Here is a 27623-nt window from a genome sequence, read left to right on the forward strand (position 1 = left end):
TAATAGATCAGAAACTCGAATAGGTAAACATTTATAATACAAATACAAATCATCACAAAAATGTAAACATACCAAATAATCAGACATCATAAATAATTAGACATTTTGAATATCAACAAAACCAATCATGTATACAGATACACACAAATTCTTAAACACCATTAAAAACCTAGATTCTCCCATACACATCAATTGCAAAGTAAACCACCCCACTGCACAGGAAACAAAAAGACAATATAATTTGTTGTGCAACTGTTAATATGAACACTAATGTTAACATCACCCAGCAGGGGAAGATATTCCCATCATGGAAAAGTTATTCCCACATATTTTTGAAAAGGGTGGGAATATGCTGCATTTTTGGAAAGAAGCCACAGTTGCTCTGATCCTTAAACCATCTAAACCACCTAGCTCCTGTGATTCATACAGACCAATCTCTCTGCTTAATCTTGACTATAAGATCTTTGCCAAGATTTTAGCAGACAGGCTAAACGGAGTTATAGGTGGTCTGCTGCATAGGGATCAAAAAGGCTTTGTGCAGGGGAGAGGGATTGGAGATCTCACATACAATCTGATTGGAGCAATAGACTTAGCAACACTTCATAAAGTACCATTGGCTATTATCACGTTGGACGCCACAAAGGCGTTTGACCAAGTCAATTGGGCCTATCTAATGCATGTATTGAGACTGTGTAACTTGGGGGAAAATTTCTGCAGGACAGTTAGTCTGATCTACCAAACTCACATAGCCAGAATTTTAGTGAACGGGAACTTGTCTGCTCCAGTTGAAATCCGGAGAGGAACAAGGCAGGGGAGCCCGTTATACCTGCTGCTTTTTAATCTATACATTGAGCCTCTAGCCGAAAAGATCAGAAGCCATGCAGGAATATCTCCCTTTAAGTATAAGACTTGGGAAGAAAGGTGGCTTGATACGCCAACGATCTGAAGGTGTATACATCAGATCTAAATGCAGCAATCCCAATAATATATAACGAAGCGCAGCAGTTTGGTTGGGTCTCTGGTTATGAGATCAACGCGTCTAAGACGGAGTGTATGGCCTGGAATTTAAATACGAACGCCTATGCAATAAAAAGAGAGATAGGATACTTGGACATCGTGATTACGCAAAATATTGAGAATATCACAGACACAAATCTCCACAAAATCAGTAAAGAGATTTGTGACTTTCTAACGAGCTGGGTATACTTACCCTTGACATTAATCGGTAGAGTCAATTTAGTAAAAATTATGGTTTTACCAAAACTTATCTTCTTTTTTAAAACATACCCCTGGCACTTAAAGAAGATGGATTAAAAAAACTCCAGGCAAAAATAAATAGCTTCACATGGGCCTCAAAAGGTACAAGGATATCTTGGAAAAAATTACGCAGAAAGAAAAACAAGGGAGAGTTATGTGTGCCGGACCTAGTTTATTATGCATGGGTATTCCTAATGGGGGCAGGGAAGATGCTCATAAACGAACCGGACAGCTCGGACATTGGGATAATGTTCAAGGAAATGCTGTCAGATCTAAAGGGAGGAGACCAAGGCTTTTTATATAAATTTGGCGATCCGAGATTTAAAGAAAAAGTACAACTAAAGTCTTTCAACGGGTTAGCCTCCACATGGTTTAAGATAAGAAAGTTATTGAAAATCATCTATTACAGCGCATTAGCACCTATTTGGGATGCCCCGGGTTCGCCCGAATGGACTAAGGACTCTTTGGTAACTCCTCCAAAGACAGCCAGGATATTATGCTGGGCACAACTCGTACCAGCGGGTTCTCTGCTTTTGTGGTAAAAACCTGAGAAACATCGCAGACAATGAAATATCCAAATTAAATACTTACAAATAAGGAGCTGGCATCAAGCGGTTGGTACATCTGTTGGTTTCTCTAACGAACTGGAGACGACCCTGAGGAAGAAAGTCGGGAAAAAGAAAGAGGTAGCAAACCTATACTGGCTCTTTGAAGACCTTGCAAACGGCGACTTCAAACTTCCATCGGAGGTGTGTTGAGAGTGCTTGCCGGGCTCCTATCCAGAAGAAATATGCAAGTATCTTATAACTTCTTGTATTCCACAGTTCAAGCTGCAAACCTAAGGAGAAATCACATCTTTTGTCACCCCAGGGCATACTGGTCTCCCTTAAAGCTTTCCAATTTGTGAAAGGTCCTATTCCGAAATGTCCGAAATGTAATCAGGAAAAAGCAGATGATGTGCATATGTTTTAAGCTGTCCAATGCTACATCATTTTTAGGTTTCTGTAACTAGAGGTATGGAAGCCATGTTTGGGTCTGATATTCAGGTGAGCATAATCCTGGTATTCTTTGGAATTTTACCAAATTATGAGTTATTGTCCCTAGAGGAAAATAAGTTATGCTTTTATTTAATCTTACTTGCACGGAGAGAAATCTCTAAATAATGGATCAAAAATATATCTCTGACATTCTTAGGTTGGTTAACTTCTATTAAATATACAATGAAGCTTGATAGGGCCGCATGGAAAAAGAAGAGTAAGAAAAATGATTTTTGGTTACCTTGTGTGGATTGGCTTGATACTCTTAACACTAGGGCAAATACAGTCCAATGATTGTGCCTCTTCACTGGGATACTTTACCCCTCTGGTTGTTCTGCGAGTCACCCAGAGAGAAGATCAGAACAGACTGAACATGGGAAAGAGAGTTTCTGTGTAAAGTGCATCCATCTAGATACAGAGCTCTCAAGTCGTTGCCAATCAAGAGGGAGGCCGTGAAGAAATTTAAATTGCTCTTGGTATATCTGAATGAGGACAAAAAAAAAAAAAAAGACCAGGACAAAGTTGAAAAATATGGCTGATCGCGATGGAGCGTGTGTCAGAATCAAAAAGTGGATTAGGGCAGGTTGGGGCTAACCTTTGAAAATTTTCTGAGAAGGTAACGGTCAATGGGGCAAGGCTGCAGTGTTTGAGGATTGAGCTTTGTCATCGGGGACTGGCTGGGCGATGTCAAAGTGAAGATTTCTACCTTTGGATTTAGTCACTTTTATGGAAGTCAAAAATCTATAGTAGGACGCGGCAGGAGTGTTGAAAACTAAAACAGCGATGGTTAAGCATTTACTAAAGACATTAACTTTCCTGCCTTAGAACATGTCTATTGTCTTATGTTGACTAATGTCTGGACTCCATTTTGTATTGTCATGTCTCCACGTGTTGTGCACGAGAAGAGTCCTTCCTTCTCGCTCGTTGCTCTTGTAATCTGCCTAGTAACAGTCTATAAATAGCTCCTTTGTCCGTCTGGCGCAAGCCCAGACTTGACCACATCTGTTATCAGTTAATCCTTGCTTGACCATGTTTTCGCGGGCTCAGGAAATTGGTTACTCCGCCCACATATTGGTTCTGTATCGAAAATGTCCATAAAAGGTAAAAATACTCGCCTCATGATGTATCCACCCACTTATGAGCCCCTCTGTCGTGTATAAAAGGGGACCGTGTACGCAAGTTCTTTGTACTACTCTGTGCAATACTGAAGAGTGTTGTATAGGTTGTAGGACCACCCTTAAGGGTTAATAAACTTTGTCTTTGTATTTGCAGCTTCAGTGCCAACTTCCTTCTAACCTTTGTTACAGGAGAGTGAACCCTTGCATTCTGCGGGCCTAGCTGAGGCTTGTATTCATCAATTGGCGCCCGTCACGTGGGGCTCATCGGCGACTCGGATGCTCGAAGGATTGGTCGTGGTGAAGGTGAGGAATTTGGCCGGGGATGTGATCACTGCCAGCGGCGTCTTTTAGCCCTGGCATCCCGAGGTTTTCTTCCTCTCCTTCCGAACTGACCTTCTGGGTGGCGCCGGTCCTCGACTGAGACCTCTTCTGTCGGTTTGCCGTGACAGCCGTTTGGGCGAATTTTTGGAACTTGGCAGTTGGAATCTGGACACTCTTGATTGGTAAGAACCGTTGTACGGTACTTGCTCCGAGTTTTGAAGCCTGAGTTGGCTATTTGAGTTTGATTTGTGATGACCGGTCATGCTTTGTATTGATTACTGTGAGAATATATGCGTTGCAACACATATAGGCAGGTAATGTGGAGATATTTCTCCGGAGCTGTGTAAATTTGAACGGCGCAACGTTTAAGTGCCATTTTTTTTATAATACTGCATATTTTGCATTATTTTTGAGCATGCTTGCTTTTTGCGCACTCCGTAAGTGGTGCTGCTGCTTTGGAAACCGGTTAAACCTCGAGGAATCTGCTCCAGCTCCCCCAGAGGGGACTCCTAATAGGGATATGTATGTGAAGCATGGTCTTTCTTCTATAATGTACAGCACAGTATGGAGGAAATGCACCAAAAAGGATCCTGAGTTGCGCTGGCCTTTGTATGGCTCATTTCATATGCGTAAGATTGAGTATGTGGAACAGTGTATGTGTAAACGGCGTGCTCGTCAAGATATGTTTGAGTGTGTGCGGTTATGGGTGAAGGAAGTGCGTGAGCGAGAGAAACGTGAGAAAGCGCTGTTTGATAAAGAGCAACGGAAGAATGATCATGTGCAAGCAGAGGAAGCGAAGCGTCGGGAGGAAAGAGAACTGACGGAGAGACAAGAGAAAGAGCATAGGTTGCAAGTCTCGGGTCAATATGCTGTCCGCCAGCCACTTTATCCTGTCCTTACTAATCTTGAAGATGATTTTTATTTATTAGATCGTTCTCCGCCCCCTTATGCTGGCGCGTCCGCCCCAAGATCGCAGGATTCTGGAGTGGTTTCGGATAAGGTAGACACGCGGTCCATGTTATCGGCTGACCGAATGGGTGAGCTTCGGAAACTTTCTTTTCGTGCACTTAAGGGCAAGTTATCCCTCACTGAATTGTTGGACTTTTGGGAAAAGTGGCAGGATAGAGAGAAGTTGTATTTTTTGGGACACTTTTCTGATGAAGTGATTTCTGCCTTTCGGAAATATTCCAACGTTTTTGAGCCCGATGATGTGGTATTAGATGCTAAAGCATTACGTAACGGTGTTATTTCTCCCTCTAAGGCGCCTGATGCGGCTCGACGGCTGTTTGCATTACGGGACGCGGCGAGTGACCTTAAAGAGAGAGTGCGTCTAAAAGCAGAGGAGGAAAAGCAGTCGGATTCACGTGTCGGCCATGACCAATCATCTACCTCCCACTCAGATAAGAGCGTACTAGTGCATGCTAAACCAATGCGAGAGGCGGCACCTTTGTATGTTCCTCCTAAAGGAGCGGGAACTAGTTCGGATATTACTTCCGCCGATGCTAAGGGATATTTTGTGTATAATTGGGTTTATACTCCCTGGCATAGGGCAGATGTTATGGCATTAAAGAATGCATCGCCTGACCCCCGCAAGAATCCAGCGGCCTTTTACGAAGAAGTCGAAGGGGCCTTGAATTCTTGTACTATGACTTTAGCAGATATAGATTTGTTCTTTGGACTCATATTACCGCCTGATATGTGGCGATCTGTGCGAAAGGTGGATGATGTTCCCACTTTTAAGGCTAGGTGGGCTGAGATTGAGGATGAGGATAGGGAACGAAAACCCGCGCAAAAACCACCGCGGAATATTTTAGATCTTCCTGCTGCTATTTTGACTAAGTTGAAAACGATTATTCCCCCTAAAAAGATTGACTGTAATATGTTAGCATCATGTAAACAGAAGGTTGATGAATCAGTCTCTGATTTCTTTACGCGCTTTGAGGAGACATTTCACGATTTTAGTGGTCAGTCACTTACGGACGACACGGGTAGACATCTTTTTGTGGATAAATATGTGGCGAATCTATTACCGGGAATAGCAGCTCGTTTAAAAGCGAGTGAAAGTTCCTGGTCCACTTCGTCTCCGGCATCCCTCCTGACTGTGGCTCAGTATTATGAGCGTCAGGAACAAGAAGCGAAGGGGCAGGAGGAGAAGAAATCGAAAGATTTAAAGACAAAGGTGATGTTAGCACAGGTATATGGTCCGCCTCGTCGGGGTGTCGACAGAGGTAGGGGAGGATTTTATGGTCCCCCTTTGGGTCGGTCAGATGTAAATAGGAATCAATGTGCGTATTGTAAACAGTCGGGTCATTGGGCCAGAGATTGTCCGGCGTTGTATGCATCTCGTCAGGGGCGTGGTCAAGGTCCACCGAGAGGTAGAGGGGGTTTCTCGAATTTCAGAGGGAATTCTAATGATCGTGCTCGCTTTGAACCTAACGCGCAGCAGCGAGATAGATCCAATGTGTTTGATCGACAGCACCAGTATCAAATGTCAGGGACTGACAGCGCTGGGTACCATGATTCGCGGCATGCATAGGAATGCGTTGGATGGGGGTTGGAATCAGTTGAAGTGCCGGTTGATCAGAAGGGTCCTTATGTTTCAGCAAAGGTTTTGGGTTCTACTGATCGGTTCCTAGTTGATACAGGAGCGACCCGCAGTGCGTTGTCCAAACAATTGGTTCCGAGGGCTCCCCCATCTGGCTTAATGGTTACATCGGTAGGGTTTGATGGTACATTCTCTCGAAGCCCTCTCTCGACCCCTTCCCTTCCATGTTGATCACTTTTCTGCACCCTGTCCGTTTCTGCTTGCCCCGAACACGCCTGACAACATTATGGGTCTTGATATGCTCAAACACTTCAGGGCTACGATCTGCTGTTCCCCCGCTGGAGTACGTGTGATCTTAAATGATAATCACCCGATGACAGACCGGATGTGTGTAGTCGTGGAGGATTCTGTGTTAGCTTCCCTCCCTCATTCTTTGTGGGCTACTTCAGATACCGATGTGGGACAGATGGTGATGCCACCAGTCCATATTAGTGTCCAGGAGGGTGCGGTGTTACCACACCTCCCTCAGTATCGTATTTCCCAGGAGGGGGAGGAGGCGCTCATTCAGATTGTGCAGGATTTGATTAAGGTAGGGGTAGTGGAAGAAGTTCCCTATAATGTTTGCAACAGTCCTATTTTACCCATCTTAAAGAAAGACACGGATGCTAAAGTTTATCGGTTTATCATTGATTTAAGGGAAGTAAACAAGATCGTGATACCTCAGTATCCGGTGGTTTCTGATATCACGACGTTGCTCACTTTGGTCCCGCCAACGGCGACCACGTTTTCAGTTATTGATTTGAAAAATGCCTTCTTTTCGATCCCTATTCACCCTGATAGCCGATATCTCTTCGGTTTCACTTTGAATAATAGGTCTTATAGGTTTTGCAGAGTTCCCCAGGGCTACACAGAAAGCCCTAGCATTTACAGTCAAGCATTGAAAAGGCAATTGGATTCCTTTGTTCTGCCTGAGGGTGTCGCCCTTATACAATATGTTGATGACATCTTGTTAGCGGCTGACACTTCTGAGCTGTGTGAGAAGACTACGTTATCCTTGCTTTCCTTTTTGGCATCTCACAATCACAAAGTGTCAAGGAAGAAATTGCAATTCTGTAGACCAAAGGTGACTTATTTGGGTCACCTTTTGTCTAAGGAGGGGCGTGCACTTACACCGGATCGTATTCAAGCAATTTTGGACACACCAGCACCTTCCACACAGAAGGATGTGCGTGCATTTTTGGGTTTGGCCTCTTTCTGTAGGCAATGGATATTGGGGTTCTCACACATAGCTAAACCATTGTTAGCACTTTTGACAAAAGACACTCCGATTCCTCTTCCCTGGTCCACTTAGTGTGAAATTGCTTTTCAGCAATTACGACAAGCCCTTTGTTCAGCACCAGTGTTAGGTACCCCTGATTACACGAAGCCTTTTTCACTGTATGTGCATGAGAAAGATGGATGTGCATTATCAGTTTTAGTACAGATGCACGGCGACAAGCAGCGTCCTTGTGCATATTTTTCGGCTGTACTTGATCCTGTTGCCCGAGCATTACCAGGGTGTTTTCGCTCGGTTGCGGCGGCAGCTGTGTCAATACGCCAAAGTGAGGGAATTGTGTTATCTCACAAGCTGCTGGTATTAGTTCCCCATGCTGTGGATGCCCTGCTTAATCAGACAAAGACGCAGCATCTGACCAGTGCCCGTTTAACAGGATATGAGTTGACGCTTTTGGCTCCTCATATTACGTTAAAGAGGTGTGTAACGTTAAACCCAGCCACATTGTTGCCATTTCCGGAAACTCAGCCTGAAGCACGAGAAACACATGACTGTATTCTTGTGACTGAGGAACAGACAAAGGGTCGTATTGATCTCCAGGATACGCCCTTTACAGATGTAGATGGAGAACTATGGGTGGATGGATCATGCCTGAAGCTACCAGATGGTACGACTTCAGCAGCGTATGCGATTACCTCATTACAAACAATAGTGGAGACAGCACGCATACCGCAGAAATCAGCTCAGGCAGCGGAACTGATAGCATTAACACGAGCATGTGAGCTCAGTACAGGATTGCGTGTGAATGTTTATACAGATAGCCGCTATGCCTTCGGAGTAGCTCACGATTTCGGCTTACTCTGGAAGGAGAGAGGGTTTCTAACGTCACACGGAACCCAGATAATGTATGGGGAGTTAGTTCACAACCTCTTGACCGCACTGACTTATCCAAAGAAGATTGCTATAGTTAAATGCAGTGCCCACAAGAAGGTGGTTGATAAAGTTGGAGAAGGGAATGCTTTGGCAGACCGGGTGGCACGAGAGACTGCGATGCAGCCTGGTGCTACTGCAATGTATGTTGTGAAGTCACAGGCAGAAAGATGGCACGATGCTAGGAGAGAGGTGCTGGAAATACAGAGGACCGCTTCCGATAAAGAGCGGGAGCAATGGTCCAATGATGGAGAATTAGATGACGAAGGATGTTGGAGAAATACGCAGATGGATAAATGGAAGTTACCCACAGCCTTTGTACAACCTATGGTTCAGATGGCACATGGACTAGCGCATGTCGGAGCTCCCGCAATTGTCAAATTACTCACACGAGTTTGGGAGCATCCGGAGATCGCTAGTACGGCAAAGAGGGTAGTGCAGACCTGCATGATTTGTCTGAGGTATAACCCAGGAAAGGGTACCCGAACCCCAGCAGGAGGATTTGCGACACCTACTGCACCCTTTGAGGTTTTGCAGATGGATTACATCCAGCTTGAACGCTGTAACAACCTGAAGTATGTTCTAGTAGTTGTTTGTGCCTTCAGTAAATGGGTTGAGGCATACCCTACGAAAGAAAATACTGCAATGACTACAGCCAAGATGCTATTGAAGGAGTTCTTCCCTCGATACGGTGTTTGCAGATTGTTGTGGAGTGATAACAGACCTCACTTTATAGCGGACGTTATAAAGTATGTCCTGAAGGGTCTAGGCATTACCCAGAAGTTCCATGCAGTATTTCACCCTCAGTCTGCGGGATTGGTTGAGAAGTATAACGGTACTTTGAAGCTCAAGATCGCTAAGATCCAAGCTTCGACTTCTTTGACTTGGCCAGACGCTTTGCCGCTGGCATTATTGTCAATTAGATCGATACCGCATTCTCGAACCGGTCTCACACCTTATGAGATCGTCTTTGGACGCCCAATGAATATTTGAGGTCCACCAAAACCTAAGTCTGTGTATGATGTACCTTGTGTAATGATGAATGATTATCTGGCACAGTTAACAGATAATTTGGTTTCTATTCATCAACAGGTCCGAGAGGCGCTCCCTGATCGGTCCACAGGTGAAGGTCATAATCTCCGACCTGGAGACTATGTTATGCTGAAGATTTTTGAAAGGACGAACAGCTTGGAGCCGAGATGGGTTGGTCCTGAGCAAGTCTTACTTGTAACGAGGACGGCTGTGCGAGTTTCCAATCGAAATAATTGGATCCATTCCCTGCACTGTCGCAAAGTGCCGCCCGGATTGGTGGAGCCTGCTGTATTGACCAACCAGCGAGAAATTCTGACTGCAGAGAAAGGCCGTGCTGTGGAACAGAACGACACTGAGGAGCTCTTTCCGGACCAAGCGATTCCTGGAGGAAGAAGATATCACCTCAGACCGAGGAAGTGACTGCTGTATTCAAAGTTGTCAGAACGGCCCTTAGGTTAGTGAAACGGAGAGCCAATGTGGCAAGGGGGGGGGATCAGCCCTGCATTAGTGTAGCGACACCCGTCTTGGCCCGCTGGTGAAGAAATCAACCGCTGCCTAAGGGGAAGAGTTCTGACAACCTCTTAGTTTCAGGAAGATACTGACTTTTCACTCTAAGATGGAGAAGAAGAAGATTCTTTGCGCGACAGGTTTTATTATTACAGTAGCTATTGTTGGGATAACCACATGGTTTGTTGAGGATGTGACTCCTGCTCGGGAGTTGCTTATTTTGACTACTCCAGTGCCTGAGGAGCACTACTTTTATACCCTTCCGTATCAAGAACTGAAGCATTGTCAGTCTTATTTGAATAACACTTTCATTCAGATGTTGCATCATACCCATGTTGCTACCAATGCTACGAACTGTTGGATATGTGGTATGATGCCCGCTCATCAGAAGAAAGGAGGAACGCCATTCATACCTCTTCCTTTTTCTCATAATGGCTCTTGTAGAGCATGGTACACTTTGCTTTTTGCTACACGGAAACCAACAGTGGGACGGTTACTTTTCAGACTTAATAGGGAATGTCATCAAGATAAAGATGGTTATCCACAAGCGAATGGGACAGTATGGGAATGGGAAGAGTATCGACCAGACAATGTATCGATCCCCTACATTTTCACGAACACTAGAGACACTGTGGGGAAGGACCGAATCGTGATTCAAGTGGCACAAGCTCAAGCGGACCTGTGTGTCCAGAGTGTGGGTTATATTCCTGTTGGTGTTAGTGACTGTATCACTATCTTGAACATTGACGGGTTGAATAATAGTACCTTCTTAGCATCCCATAATACATACTTCGTGTGTGGGAATAAGGGTTATTATCGCTTACCGGCCGGTTGGTCCGGAGTATGTTATGTAGCATTCTAATTACCTCCTGTATTCTTGGCACCTGCATCTTATCATAAAGATTTGAAGTTGTTGAATAATGTGACTGTAAATAGGTATAAACGTACTCTATCTATTGATGATGTTGACCAAACTGATACTAGTTTGCAGCAGTATATTGATTTTAATTTAGGATTGTTTTTCTTTGTTGGAGCTGCCCTAAATAGTAGGAAAGTTCGAAGATTAACGAGAGTTGTAGAGGCTGTGACGAACCAGACCGCCGCTGCTCTTGGGAATCTTACAGAAGAATTGCAAATTACTAGAATTGTCGCATTACAGAATCGCATGGTATTAGATGTTATGTTAGCTGACAGAGGTGGAGCATGTAAAATTATCGGAAGTAGTTGTTGTGTGTTTATTCCTGATCATACGCCATCAGTTTATAATGCTATCAACAAATTACATAAAATTGCAGCTGAAATCCATACAGAAAATGGCTCTTGGACCTTTTCTGGATGGTTTTGGGCATTGATCACTACATGGGGATGGAAGGTTTTAACTGGTCTCTGTATTATTGTAGCAGTTCTGTTTTCCTGTTGCTTCTGTGTCCAATGTGGTCCTTTACTCTGTTTTTTATGTGTGTCATTTTGTATTCCTGATAAGAAGACTATCGCCAATGTCGCCCATCAGAAACATTTAACCAAAGAAGTGGAAGAGATGATGAAAATTGACATATTTGATGATTATCCTAATAGGCCGAATGTCTTCAGTAAATGCTGAAAGGGTCGTCTGTTGAAAACTAAAACAGCGATGGTTAAGCATTTACTAAAGACATTAACTTTCCTGCCTTAGAACATGTCTATTGTCTTATGTTGACTAATGTCTGGACTCCATTTTGTATTGTCATGTCTCCACGTGTTGTGCACGAGAAGAGTCCTTCCTTCTCGCTCGTTGCTCTTGTAATCTGCCTAGTAACAGTCTATAAATAGCTCCTTTGTCCGTCTGGCGCATGCCCAGACTTGACCACATCTGTTATCAGTTAATCCTTGCTTGACCATGTTTTCGCGGGCTCAGGAAATTGGTTACTCCACCCACATATTGGTTCTGTATCGAAAATGTCCATAAAAGGTAAAAATGCTCGCCTCATGATGTATCCACCCACTTATGAGCCCCTCTGTCGTGTATAAAAGGGGACCGTGTACGCAAGTTCTTTGTACTACTCTGTGCAATACTGAAGAGTGTTGTATAGGTTGTAGGACCACCCTTAAGGGTTAATAAACTTTGTCTTTGTATTTGCAGCTTCCGTGCCAACTTCCTTCTAACCTTTGTTACAGGAGAGCGAACCCTTGCATTCTGCGGGCCTAGCTGAGGCTTGTATTCATCAGGAGGCTGTAGCCGAAGACAGTTCCAGGAGCTCAGATGCCCCTTGGAGAAGGACCGTTGGCCAAGATTTGCTGCTACGTAAAAGGATGTAGGGGGAAAAGCCACAAAGTCAGGAAAATCGGTTATTCACCTTGGGTGGATCGATGAACAGGTTGGTTCCAATCTTCTCTCGGTTCTCAGAGGATTTTTTAGCTAAAAATGTTCTAAGTCCCAAACGTTGTATTTTTGTTATCTGCGCACCTTTATCACCACAACCAAGAGTCCAAGACTGGTGGACACCACTTTGGGGTTCAAGACTCACTCAGGCTGGGTTCAGGTGCATCTGAAACCAGGACACAATCAGACTGCAGACTGAGAAGTATAAAAGAGAAAAACAAGACAGCAGGCCTTTTCCATCTGCGCATACAGGATCTGGAGCTGCATCCCCATATCTTTCAGGACCACCCCAACACTGCTTCAGTTTAGGAAATAGTTGAAAACACACCACTTTAAAGAACACTGCATCACAATGCATTAACCATCCACAACCAATTGTTCTCTCCTATTACTTGCTGACATCATGCTTGTCTTTAACCATGTACATTGCTACACTGACTTCTGGTTAGGTTGGTGCTGTAGAAATACCATTTACTTACATACATACATACATGCAAGGCCTATGGGACCCTATGGTAGTCTGGGCAAGATTGGCAAACCTCTATTAAATAATTTAAAATAATAAACATGGCCCAAATGACCCACATAATGTGGAAATACATTGTCAAAAACATCCTAACAAATTGAAAATATATGTGGTGTATCTCTAGGGCCAATTGGACCTTTATGACTGCCAGAAGGGGAGAATTGATCAAATTACTTAAAAACAATAACAAAGGCCTACACAGTTTAAAGTCAGCCCACACGCAAAATAATAGGAAACATATATAATAAAGGAAAAATGATCAAAACCATAAATATGCCTCTAAATGGCTCTAACACATAATGCTTCCAGCAGAAGGCTTTTAAAAGTGGCATTACATTTAAATGAATAAATCTCAACCATCAGACTCACATACTAGTTTCATTGAATGGTGAAAGGGCACATTGCAAGCGGGGAGGAATCATTGAGCACAACAACAAAATGGTCACCAATCAGATACACACAGGTTTCACAAAAGGGTAAACAAGCACATTATATAGTTAGGAATAAGTCATGGAGAATGAAAAAAATAGCTGCCTATATCATATGCTTTAGCTTCACAAAATAGAGGGGGGCACATGTCAAGGAAAGAGGACAAATGGCCTACAGCAGACTAAGCCCCAAACAGTAAAACACCACAGTAAAATCACACATATTACCATAAAGTAAGAAAAACAGAGTACTACGTACCTAAGTACCACGTCTCACCATCCCAAAATGAATAGTGCCCAGTACACTTAACCTATACATGGCTCTGCCCTGCATCCTCTAGTCAATCCACTGGTTAAATCCAGCAACAAAAAAATAAAATAAGAAAAAGTCAAAATAAGAAAGAAATGGCGATGCCTGCCCCCCTCAAACATAGAATATTTTACAAGGTACTGAACTTAACTTACTTTATTTTCCCAAAGAATTTCAAGAATGGATGATACAGCAGAATCCAAATCCAAAATGACCAAGCAGTCAAGAAAGTCAAGATAGGGGTTTTCTATAGAAGAGGAGGACCAAATGGCTACTGTAAGTAACCTCACTCTCTATGGCACTTCCTCTGTAAAAAAAACAAATAGAAAATATAAATTCTGTGAAAAATATTCACCAATTCTTCACTATGAAAACAATATTCTTTTGTGTTCATTAAAACATTCCAGCAAAGTTCCCCGTTTCACATGGGTTTTGACCTGAACCTAATCTATTTTACGCGTCGTAATCTCAGGTACCACACATCACATACATAACATGAAATACCAGAAATGATGTGAGAATACACCTGTGTAAAGGAAATTTCTTCTATCTAGATATGAATTTTGCCAATCTGGACCCAGAAAATATGCACAAATTAGTTGCAGTATTGGGCAACATAGTAGAGAACAAAGAGCGACGGTCTGCTTCATTCACAAGAGGAGACCAGGTAGATGAATCAGTCTTGTCTTTCATTTACTAAGTCTCCTGTTTCAACCATTAGAATTGCAAAAGTATATCTGCACATCTACAAGTAGGATGATTGTAATACAGTGAATGTGGGTACTAGCACTGGCTTATATATATATATATATAACAAGAAAGTTTTCCCATTGTATATAAAAATATATGTGGAAAACCAAAAAACGTTGGCTTGTGACAAACGCGATGCATCCAACAAAAGCCATTGCAAACAATATGATGTCATGGTTCAATAAAAATTCTTCTGCACAGGAGAAATCCAACAATAATGTAGATAAGTTGTCCATGTGTGAATCATGAAACTATCATTAGTATGATGGATGTGAGTATTGCCATCATCTACAAAGACACCATCCGTTGCATGACTTCCCTTAACGACCCGACCCCGATAATGGAACAGCTCAACTTCCAACTCCACACAGATGGAAGAAGCACCATCTGAGGCATATTTGCCTACAGACTACCAGAACCACTCCCCAGCTTCTGCAATGCCATCTCGGACCTCATTGCTGCACTCTCAATTGATTCCAAGCTCTACATTTTCCTAGGAGAACTCAACTCCCACCTTGAGGACACTAGTGACGCCAACACTACTGACCTCTGGAGAGCATGAGCAACACTGGTCTCAAGCAGCTTGTCACCAACCCGATACACATCACAGGACACATGTTCGACCCCATTTTCACCTCCAGTGAAAGAGTCAGGTACATCCACACCACACAACTCACCTGGTCCGACCACTACAGCGTCCACTTTACCATCTCAAACGATGAAGGACCAGCAAACATCAACAAACGCCTGTGTGGTAATGTGCATTTACTAAGCCTCTAGCTTGGAATGTAATGAGCTCATGGAGCGAGTGTTCTATATTCCTGTATCAAGATTCTCATGAGTGTCAGTTGCTCCAGAGCCCCTTCTTGGATGGATATGTACCCTGATTAAACCTTATGTTCCAAGTATAACCCTGCGTGATTCATCACTACAAGATTGGGGACGACCGGGATTGTTTCTTTCATCCAAACAAGCAAGAAGGGGCCAGAGGACGAAGCGGTGAAGTGCTTCGAAGGATTTGAACCAGTGAAGTATTGTATCGGGTATTTTGAAGTCTCATTGCCCTACTCGACGAGCGAGGTGAGAAATTCATTCGCCGTTAACTGTACTGTCCCCGCTTTGAGAAGGAGCAGCTCGACATTGTTTCACGGTGTGCGGGACTCTCCGTTCAGCTGTTGCTGCGTTGCCATGGTGCGCGGCGAAGCCGATTAATTGAAATCGTGTCAAGCAGCAGTGTTTTAAGGCGTAGAGCTGCGCAGTTGCTGAGGCTTTGCTTTGTTTCATTTATTGGCCTCTGACACTGGCATTATTGGTACAATTTTCGGAAGTGAAGCCCTGTTGCTCGCGATGATGTTTCGAGCTTCTACATGCTCGCAATTTCATCTCGCGCTTTAAACTCGCAGCGTTCAACCCGTCTAAACACGCAGCGTTCAACCCAGGGTTAATCGGCTGGCTCATAATTCACGCCTGATCTTTAGCAATTCAAGCCATCAAAATGAAGAAAGAATAGGAAGGCTCTCACCTCTGTTTTTTCTCCGTTGTACTTTCTCTATGACTAAGGAGATCATAGAGCCTAAAGCAGCACGTCCAGTGGCATACTTCACAACTGCAGCACTCCCAGTGGTGTATTTTACAATTGCAGGCTTGTTTCTTCGTCATTCTTCTGTGATGTGCACACATATATCCTGTGAAAAGGGAATTCGTCTTTTCAACCTTGTGCATGTCCATTTTCTCTGTAATGTGCACACATTTTTTTTCTTCTCTCTGTTAATTAGCAATTTTTGCTTTATTCTGCACTGATGACTTATACCTCAGCGATTTGCATGCTTATTACTTGGTGGGAGTCATTTTCACCCATCTATTCATATGTTTAGCGTGTTACACTGACTTAATATTTTTAATTATTATTTTTTCTTTCTTTTCTTCTTCTCCTTTCTTTTCGACTCTGAAAAAACATGCAAAATATTACATCACCAGCCTATTTCCTGCAAGATCCTGGTGATCCTCCGCTAGAGTGGAAACTTTGGATTCGCTCGTTTAAAGCTTATTTAGTAGCTATTGATGCTAATAAGTTCAAACCAAACAGAAAAAATGGTTTAATGTATTACCATCTTGGTGTTGAGGGGCAAAACGTATTTGACCATCTTCCTGATTATGATGGTTCAGATGAAGAGATTGATGAATTTGATGCAGCTATCGCTCAACTTGACAAGTATTTTGCAAAATCTAAAAATCTGGTTGTTCACAGATTCAAATTTTTTACCAGAGTACAAAACCCTTCAGAGAGTAATGATTCTTATGTTACTGCTCTGAAAGTGCTAGCTTCAACGTGTGAATTTGAAGAGTTCACTTCTCAATTGATTAGAGATCAACTTGTGGCTAGATGCAGTTCTAAAAAAATACAAGAGCGGTTGCTTACCTGCAAGAATCCATCCCTTGATAAAGCTATCGATATAGCGAAAAGTATTGAGGGATCCTGTCAAGATGTTAAGTCTCTTGAGGAATCTCTCAACAAAACTTGCATTTCAGGGGCTGTTTTTAATAAGTCCACGACCTCCGTTGATCAAAAAAGATTTACAACTTCAGCCAAACCCATTGTCCAAAATGTTGCACAAAGGAAAATATTTTGTTTTAGATGTGGTTCACCTAATCATGTTTCTTCCTTTAGGTATTGTCCAGCACTTGGTCAACATTGTAAGAAGTGCAATAGAATGGGCCATTTTTCAAAAGTGTGTAGGGGTGGCAGATTTAATAATCCTATTCGCTCTTTAGTGACTGAGGACAGCGATGTTGAAAAAGAAAATCCTACCACTAATGTCGAATTAATGTTGGGAGTTAGATGTGTAAAAGAGGTTAATTCTTCTTCAGTCGTTGATCCTGAAGTTGAAGTTTGGATTGATGGAGTGTCCATCAAACTCCTGGTAGATACTGGTGCTCGTATTACAATCATAGATTATAAAAAGTACACATTTTCTTGGAGTAAACTCTCTTTGCTTCCTCCCGATGTATCTACGGTGGCATTTGAAGGCAGCAAAGTGGATTTGCTTGGGTATTTCTTTGCTAATATCAAATTTCTTGATTCACACATCAATAAAGTTTATGTTGCTCGCAAGGGCATTAATGTTCTAGGACTGATTAATCAAGCTGAATTGAAATTAGTTATAAGACCTGGTTCACGTAATCCTGTCACTATTGAAAGAATAGAACTCCCCGGCTGTTGTTGTTCTGTGGATCTGTCTGGTGACAACAAGGTACAATTGAGGTCAGATTTAGATTGGGAAAAAAAAATCAAGAAGGTTTTTCAGGACAAATTAGGCAAAATTTCAGATTTTGTTTTTGCAATAAAAGGTAAACACCAGGTCACCCCAGTCAAACATAAATTACGCAACATACCTCTAAGTGTAAGGAAAGAACTTTCTGTTATGCTTTCACATTTATGTGAACAAGGCATCATTGAGAAAGTGGAGGGAACCCTTTGGTTGTCTCCCATAGTTCTCGGAAAGAAAAAAAATGGCGAACTCAGGATGTGTGTTGACTTGAGGACTGTCAACGAGGCAATTTGGGTGGATAATTTTCCCTTGCCAAGGATTGAGGATCTTATCACCAAAATTGGTCATTCGTGTTGGTTTACGAAGCTAGACCTTAGGTCAGCTTATCACCAAGTTGTCTTAGATAAATCCTCTCACCATTTAACCACCTTTGTTACTCCTGAGGGAACCTTTCAGTTTTGCAGGATGCCTTTTGGCATTGTTTCTGCGGTAGCAGTTTTTCAGAGATTAATGTCTAGCATGTTTGATCACTTATCTCAAGTAGTGGTTTTCCACGATGATATTTTGGTGTTTACAGAAAGTGAAGCTGAACATAATATTGTTGTGGAAAATGTTTTGAGTATATTAGAATCTAGAGGTGCCACTTTAAGGAAAGACAAATGCATATTCAAAACTAAAGAAATAGAATATCTGGGTCACGTTTTTTCAGCTCAAGGTATCAAGCCAAAACCTTGCCTTGTAAAAAGCATTTTAGATGCTCCAGCTCCGAAGAACAAAGACCAACTACTTTCCTTTTTGGGCCTTTGTGAGTTCTATGCTAAGTTTTTAAAACATTTTGCAAACCTAACTGAGGCATTTAGGGCATTACTTAAGAAAAATGTGGAATACAACTGGTCTGATTCTTGTGATCAGACTTTTAAAGTCATCAAAGAAAGAATTGTCAATGCTCCAGCTCTTCAATCTTTCGCAGATAAAAGGGGTACTGTCATTACTGTGGATGTGTGTGAATATGGCTTAGGGGCTGTCCTCACTCAAATGGAGAATGGACATGAGTTCACTATTGGCTTCGCTTCTCGTACATTAAGAGATGCCGAACGTAAATACTCCGTGATTGAAAAAGAGTTACTAGCCTGTCTGTGGAGTGTAGAGAAATTCAAAGCATATGTTTGGGGCAGACATTTCACGCTGAAAACTGACCATTGTCCTTAAGTCAATATTCTTTCTGGAAAAAAAATCAAACGTACTACAGCTAGAATTTCCAGACTTGCTGCCAAATTGTTAGAATTTTCATTTACAGTAGAGTACATTCCAGGGGGAAAAAACTCCCGAGCTGATTGTCTTTCTCGACTTCCCATTGACGAACACGACAATCATGATTGGGAAGCCGAGATTGAGGAATGCTTTATTGCATACATAGGAGATGCAAGTTTTTCAGAAAATGAATGGATTTCTGCTGTCGAATCAGATTGCACTTTAAGTGAAGTTATCACATTATTGCAATCTGGTTGGCCAAAAGAATCACAATTAAAAAATGAGTTACAGCCTTTTTGGAAAATTGCAGATGAATTATCTTTAGAAGGTAATTTGCTAGTTCGTGGAGAGAAATTAGTAGTACCCTTTTCTCTTCGTCAGCAGGTGATAAAATTGGCTCATAGTGGGCATTTGGGCTCTACTCTGACTAAGAAGAAAATTAGGGAAAGATTTTGGTGGCCTCGTATGGATTCACAGTTTGAAGATTTTGTGACCAAAGGGAGCGTGGCAACGTGTCAGTGTTGATTTTTTAGGACCATACCAAGTTTTACCTCACAATTTAAGATATTTTATCGTGATGGTAGATCATCTCTCCAGATGGGTTGAGGTGGAGCCTGTGTCGGAACCCACCACGAGAAAAATGCTTGAATGTTTTTTGAAGGTCTTTTCTAGAGAGGGTTTTCCAGTAGAACTACTCACTGATAATGGGGTTCAATTTGTTTCCTCCGAAATGTCTTCCTTTTTAGAAAATTGTAAGATTAAACATTTAAGGACACCTCTTTATCATCCAGTAATGGGAAAGATGAGCGTTTCAACAAGGTATTAGTTGAATGTATTCAAGCTTCAATCAGGAGCAATATGGATGTGGCTCAATCAATTCATGAGCTGGTTTGGTCTCACCACACTACTCCACACTCTGTCACTGGCAGGTCTCCTTTTGAGCTCATGAGGGGTTGAGAAGCTGTTATTGAATTATGTCCATCTTGGATTCTAAAGGTGTTACCCAAACCAGGGGATGTTGGTAGTTGGTGTAAATCTGCTGAATCTAGTTCTAATATTTTCAATTTAAAACATTTGAAAATAAAAAGTATTCTTCGGTGAAACCTTGCAGACTAAAAATAGGGGATTGGGTCCGTGTCAGGAATCCCATCTTGGTTGGGAAAGGTTTTTCCAAGTTTAAGGATCCTGTTCAAGTTTGTGAGGTAAGGAAGAATGCTGTGAAACCTTCTGATGGGAATTGGTGGGGTATCTCTCGTGTAGCTTTAACCCCACATAACTTTTCTGTTCCTAAGAGAGTTGCAAATTTTTCGAGAAACAATTCTACTCCACGTAGTAGTGATCGTGTTCACCGGAGACCCACAAGATTTAATGATTTTGTTTCTCGTTAAAATTTTAAAAGAGGAGGGAATGATGGTTGGTGTATTCTTATTTGAAATGTTCTAATTTGAGTCCATTTCCTTTTTCTTATGTAGTCTATTTGTTTTTCAAAGAGGAAGCTTTTATTGTTTTATATGTACTGTTATTTTAGAAATATATGTTTTTAGGAATGTATAGGTATTATATTTCTACTTTATTGTTTCTTAAATTTTCCTGTTATCTTCCTTTATAAAAGGGGGATGTGTGGTAATGTGTATTTACTAAGCCTCTAGCTTGGAATGTAATGAGCTCATGGAGCGAGTGTTCTATATTCCTGTATCAAGATTCTCATGAGTGTCAGTTGCTCCAGAGCCCCTTCTTGGATGGATATGTACCCTGATTAAACCTTATGTTCCTAGTATAACCCTGCGTGATTCATCACTACAGCCTGACCATCCATTAACCAACCAGACATCTTTGATCTACCTCCCTCTTCCTCGCTATCAGCCCAAGGATCTGCCGAACCAGCAGTGGAGGATGCTCCTTCTCACACCTGGCAGTCAAGACATGGAAGAACCTGCCCCTGCACCTCAAGACCACACCTTCACTCGAGCAATTCAGGAAAGAACTAAAGGCCTGGCTGTTTGAATGATCAAACCACAATGCAGCAGCCAACTTCTCCTGTGCCTCGACACCCTCACGGGTGAATTGCTCCACTCTATAAATTTGTGATTGATTAGGTTTTGATGTTTTGACAGAAAGTGGAAATTAACTTTTTATTCAATGATGTGCAAAGGTGGAACTTTAGAAGGTAAGGACTTGCCTTCCAGACCCTGGTTAGCTCGCTAAACTGTAACATAATTATCACCTTTCTATAGATAGTTACTCAAATTTGTTACAGTACTTCTTATGATTTAAAGTTTTCAATCAGCCATCACGTTTTTATGTGAGCTCCAGAAATCTGATCATATTTCAGCAGGCCAAAGATGTATGAGGCAAACAGTATGAGTTTGAGACATGAAGGCTTAACATCAACTACTTTGAAGTATTTAATTAAGCTACCATGTGGTACTGAAGTCTAGATAAGACTTCACCTGGAATTAGCATTTTATGATTTCCTGGCTGAAAAGGAATAACATTTTACAGGCATACAACATGTATGTATGTGACAATATTTTATCCTAATCCCAACATGAGACCTTTGATAGAAAGATGAGGTGTAGGCAAAAATCACTCCTAGTTTGTGTGAAAAAATTTAGTGATGGGCACTGTTGTGTTACTCAATGCAAGGTGGATGATAACCTCATGGCCTAACAGAACAATAATCGATGTGTTGATAGCAAGGCAAGGCCAGCTCTCTTTCTCCTGGGATTTGTCAACATGTCAGACTACAACTGCTCTGTCAGCCTCCTCAGAGTTACGGGAGAGATCAAGAATGATCTAAGCATCATCAGCAAACATCAAGGCTTGATTATGCTAATTCGCTGTTTTTGGGGGCGAATAAAGCTGAGGTCATGCGCCTACAAAGGGTCCAAAATGCAGCTGCCAGAGCCCTTTTGGGTCTCCTGAGAAGGCGCTCCATCTCAGGTGCAATCCGGCGACTACACTGGCTGCCGGTGGCCAAGAGCATAGAATTCGAAGCCCTCTGCCTGGCCTTTAAAATCCTGAAACTTTCTTCCCCCACTATTTTGACTGATTTGCTGGACCCATATACACCCACGCGCCATCTGCGCTCTATGGGGTCATGCTTGGCTTTTGTCCCAAGGGTAAAATGTTTACGTGCCGGGGGACGGTCTTTCCGCTGTCTGGCGGCCAAGCTTTGGAATTTCCTTCCTCCTCACATTCGCAGCCTGGAGAACTACCTGTTGTTCAGGAAGGCAATAAAAACTCAGTTCTTCCCTGTGGTGTAGGCTCTAGTTGACAGTCTGCCTGTAGCAAGCGCCGGGAAACCTCTTTGCTGAGGCAGCTGTTGCGCAATACAAGTAGGACTAACGTAACATAACATCAGACACTGCAGACCAGAATCCCACATCACCAGGGCAGAGAAATTACAAGCATTTATGAATGGGATAAAAGTAACACACACAGGGCCAATCGTAAAATACGGGAACAGTAGGTGATGTACATATTCACACTTGAATCAATTGCCCCTTCTTGTGAAGAATCAGCAAATCTGCACTTGCGACTATCCTGTATACAGATGAACTAAGATCAAACATTGGTCCACAGAGTTATATTAGGCAAATCATTAGAGTGGAAGGCTAATTATAATAGCTCAAATAAAGGAGTTTTTTTCTATATTGTCTATGACAGAAGTTTTAGTATTCACGTAGTTGATCAGTGTTAGAAATTGGGTTTCAGGTTATTTTATTTGCAATTGTATATGACGCGACATGGCCCAAAGACATCAAAGGCTCAAAGCACTGTACAACACACAAGATACAGAGTTACAGGGGATTACAGCAATTGTAGTTAAACTCGGACGTTTGAATCAGTGGATGTGTACAGGGGTTACCACAAGAGACAGTTACAACAATTGGGCAGAGGACATACACAGTTAAAGCATCGATTTAGATGGTTAGATCATATAACAAAAGGCAGATCAGGGCGAAGTGGAGAGAGGACTTAAGTGTGGTTGAGGGTAAATTAACCAAGATGTCTGTTAAATAGGAGGAGCTTGTGGGAGTTTTTGAAGTTTGTTAGGAAGGTGGGTAGATGGAGTGAGGAAAATAAAGTGTACCAAATTCTAGTGGCACTACCAGAGAAAGACTGGTTCATGTATCGTTCTCAACTAAAAGTGGGGGATTCAAGGAGCAGAGATTGGGTATTTCTGGAACCCATATTTGTTCTGGAGACTTTCACTTACTCTTTTAGATAGGAGGGTGAGGAGGAGTACAGCGCTCTGTGGGTAATGCAAGCGATTTTGATTTGGGCCCGCACTTCAATGGCGAGCCATTGGAGGGTTAGCAGGGCAGGGAAAATGTGGTCAAATTTATTGAGACCTAAGACGAAGCATGCTGCAGCATGCATTGCTGCACTCAGTGGGCCTAGGTGAACTTTGGAAAAGCCTGAGAGAACGGAAATTCCATAGTCTAGTCCAGTCTTGTGAGAATGAGCGACTGCACTACTGTATCGAGGTCTTGTTCTGGAATAAAATGTCTGATGCCCCAGAGCTGCTTACATTTGTGTTGTGCGCCATTGCCAGGGTTGCTATGTGGCTGTGAAGATTTATCAAGGGTGATGCTCAATAATCTGGCACTCTGGACAATGGCAGGGAAGTTGGCCATTGATTCTTGTACTGGAGTTTTTGGTTTCAAAGGTGAGATCAAAAGAAATTCTGTTTTAGTTGGGTTAAGTTTTAAATGGCAGTTGGACATCCAGCTTTGAATATTTAAGACTGTATTTGAAAGCAGGGCAACATGTTCCGGGGATGAGATTTCCAAGTATATTTGGGTATTGTTGGCATAGAGTTCGAAGAGAATCCCAGAGTTTCTGAGAATCACACATAGTGGTTCTAGGTAGAGGTGAAAGAGGAATGGGGACAGGATTGAACCTTAAAGCACCCCTTTTTGAACGCTCACTGGTCTCGAGAACAAGTTGCCCATTTTCACAAGTTGGGAACGGTTGGATAGGTAAGAGGAGAACCAGTTGAGGACAGTGCCTTCACATCCCATACGAAGTTCCAGAATGTAAAGGTGGTCGAGATGGTTGACATTGTTGAATGCGTGGATAAATCCAGGAGGACCAGGAGGAAAGAGCTGCCAGAGTCTAGGATTCTAAGGGAGTCATCTACTATTTGGAGGATCACAGTTTCTGTACTGTGACCCTGGCAGAAACATGATTGGAGAGTGTCTAGGAGGTTGCCTGTTCAAATGTGTGAGGCTAGCTGAGACACTGCACAACTTTCAATGACTTTGCCTAAATATGGGAATGTGGAGACTGAGCAGCAGTTGTTCAGGTTCTCTAGATCAAGAGGTTATTCTTTCAAGAGCGGAGTGATTTGACCTATTTTTAGTCATTCTGGGAAGAGGCCCTGTTTGAGACAGGGATTTACCATGGTGGACATTTAAGGCAGTAGGTGTTGGCAATAGATTTGCTGATAGAGCCTGGAATGACCTCCTGATGATGGTTTGAGGATCTTGCTTTGGAGATAGTTCATTGTAGGTCCTGCTCAGAAACTGGAGAGAAAGATGATGATGATTGTAGTACTTTGCTTGGTAGGTACTCAACAGTCTTTGATGGATGTTTCTAACTTTGTATCAAAGAAATCCATGAAATCGTTGCAGCGGGCCATGGATGACTTAGGCAAAAAGAACAATTGAGGGACAAAATGCAGAACAATGTCATACATTCACCCCAGTACAGAGATATGGGCCTAAATCTATTGTTTTATTGCTCACCATGCATTTCCAGTTTGGACCCAGCCATATGCAAATCAGTCTTGACCCTGCGCCCAATGGGAACAGTCCAGCTCATACTGCCAGGCCAGGTCCTCCCTGGATTGAAAACAAGCATCCTAGGACCGGTTTCGGGGTTTCACCCCTCATCAGCCAGGATTGCTTGACTCCAGTGGCAGAAGTGATGAAGGGGTTAGTAACAAACCGGTGTTTCGATCTATTCTTTGCAGAATTCATGAGGGCCCTGTTATAGGAGGATTTGACTCTGAAGATTTGGTCTTTGCACTGTTTTCTTGCTTTGTGAAGCTCAGCTATACTCGGGTGAGATGATGCTTGTCTCCTCTCTTTCTTGCATTTTCCGATAAGCTTTTGTTCTTCATAAAGCTTTTCTGGCAACCAGGGACTAGAAGGTTTTGGTCTGGATAATTTGCACTTCAGTGGTACACATTTGTCAATAATGAATTCCATGCAGGAGTTGTACTTGTCAGTGGCCTCGTTAATATCAAGATACAGTGTAATTGAAATTAGGGTGAGAAAGGCCATGATGGCCATGGCTTCTGGGTCAAGGTTGGATGTGTAGCTGAACCATATTTTCTCTTTCTTGGGTTGGCCATATGTTTTTGTGTAAGAGCCAGTTAGAGAGAATGGGATCTGCATGTGATCAGACCAGTTGACTGGGATGTGCTAATATGATTTTAGGTAGGGGTAATTGGAGATTATCAGATCCAGAATGGCGCCTTTGTGGTGTTTAGGTTTATAGCAGTGTTGTTGGAGATAGCTGACATTGAGAAAGGAGGTAAAGGTGTCCACATGACTGTTGTGTATGCCTCCCCAGTGGATGTTGAAGTCTCCAGATACTGTAGTCAGAGCTGATAAGTTGGGAGGTGAAGAATACCATGCATTCCTCAATGGAGGTGTTGTTTGATTTGGTGGGTGGTAAATCACATTTAATTTGATGTTGGAGGTAGTGGATGCAGACAGTTCCACCGACATGAATTCAAAAGACTGAAAGTGAGTCACAGGGTGGGGTCAGCAATTCAAAGAGTTTTAGTGAATGAGTGCGAGACCGTCATCATGTCAAATTCCTAGTCACAATGCAAAATTGAGTCATTGGGAGGCAAGTGCAGGTCTAGAGTGTCGTTAAACGAGACAGGGTTAAGTCTGATATCTCCAGACAGTGTTTGACTGCAGATCTACAATTATGTAGCATGCAGTTCAGGGAGAAGCTGTTGCCTTTCTGACTGTGCCATTCCAAGTGGGTAGTTGGGATTTGTATCAAGTTAGGAGGGGATGAGCATCCACTGGGATGGTGTGTGTGAGTTTGAATGCAATCAGAGATCATGATTGAAATTGGGCAGCCCCCTTCAGGAAGATAGGAGGACAGGGAAGAAGAATTCAAAGCTGTATAACTCTTTAGGAGAAGGAGTAGGTCAGAGTTGTCTTGGGGTGGTTGTGCCCATTTGAGTATGGGTAGTCGGCTGGAACGAGGAGGAGGGAGGGTCTGTGAGGGGAGATGGGGTAGGAGCAATGAGGGGACAGTGTCACTAAGATGGAATAGAGCCGATATGAGTATGTCCATTCTTCGACAGAAGTATAAGAACAAGGAAAGGAGCATGTTGTACAGAGGCCAGTTATGTTCAGCATTTGTGAGAGAATTGCAGTACACTGTCAAGTGCAGACTCTGAGGGATTGAGGTGCAGATGGGGAATGGTGCTAGTTGTTGGTGTCTGGGGTTGGGAGATGTTAGGGCAGGAGTGAAAAAGGTACGGAAGGAGCGGGTACAAATGGGCTGACTGCATGGATGAAAGAAGGGAGGTGGAAGCCTGCAGGGTGGGAGATAACGGTGTGTGAATGTTTGGACAGTAATGGTGTAGAGTTGGTGTGTGGGAGGGATGCTCAAGGTCTGGTATTGAGAGCAAGCTATGGGTTTGGGGGTATGAAGGATTCTGGGAGAGTCCTGGGTGAAAGATATTGCCTGGGTGTACCAGAAGGGGGATAATGGGTGGCAGTTGTTTTGGGTGGATGAAGAGGGGGATCATGGAGGATTGTAGGAGGGCGTGAGGGTGAGATAAATTAAGTAGATTGTGTCCTTGATTGTGTCGCTGCCTTGGACCATGATCTTCCCATTGTTCTAATTGGATATAGAAAGTTTACCCGAGAGGCAAAGTGGGAGCAGCATTTGAGTTTGCATCCAAAGGGGATGTTAGAGAGAAAACAGAATGGGAGAAAACTGCATAAGGATATGATCCATAGGTCAGTGTTGTGTGTGAGAAGGGGGAGTTAGGTTTTTAGGGAGCCTTTGCGTTGCCAGTTGTATTGGTCCGCAAAGAGGGTTTCAGGGAAGTCTCTCATGGTCCTGTGTTTCATTTTGTTCATTGCATGTTTGGAAAGATTTGGGGGGTATTTGATCTTGAAAGCATTTGAGCCAGATATGGAAAGGGGCAATGGAGGGTAGCTAGTGGCAGCATACGTCATAGACATGTTGGAGGCTGATGCCAGTTGGGAAGTTATAAGTATTGACCTATGCAACCATTGCTAGGGTAAAGATGGTCATTGCAAGGTTGTCCCAAGGCTGGTGAAGGGCACTGTGATCTTAGGATTTAAAGGAGACCTAGTTTGATAGACTTAGGAAGAGAGGTAGATGGGACTGGGATTAGTATAATCCCAGAGTCATTGATATGAAGAGCTGGGTAGTTGGGGGGAATGAAGTCTTCGTAGTCACTCAGGGGAAGGTGCCTTGGGTATGTAAGCACAGAGTCTAGAGTAAGGTGTTTGATACAGGGTTAAGGACTAGGCATAGCCTTGCTTTAAGTGTGGTGGCTTATAGCTTCTGGCTTCTTTTCCCCCTAGCCACCTCTGGATGGGTCTCTGGCGGGGTAGACCATAGAGAATCTTAAAAGCCCTCAGCGACTGACATTTGCAAAAGAGGGCAGGTGTCTGCCCAGCAGTCTGTGGAC

The sequence above is a fragment of the Triturus cristatus genome, chromosome 8 (genome assembly GCF_964204655.1).
Source record: "Triturus cristatus chromosome 8, aTriCri1.1, whole genome shotgun sequence".
NCBI lineage: Eukaryota > Metazoa > Chordata > Amphibia > Caudata > Salamandridae > Triturus > Triturus cristatus.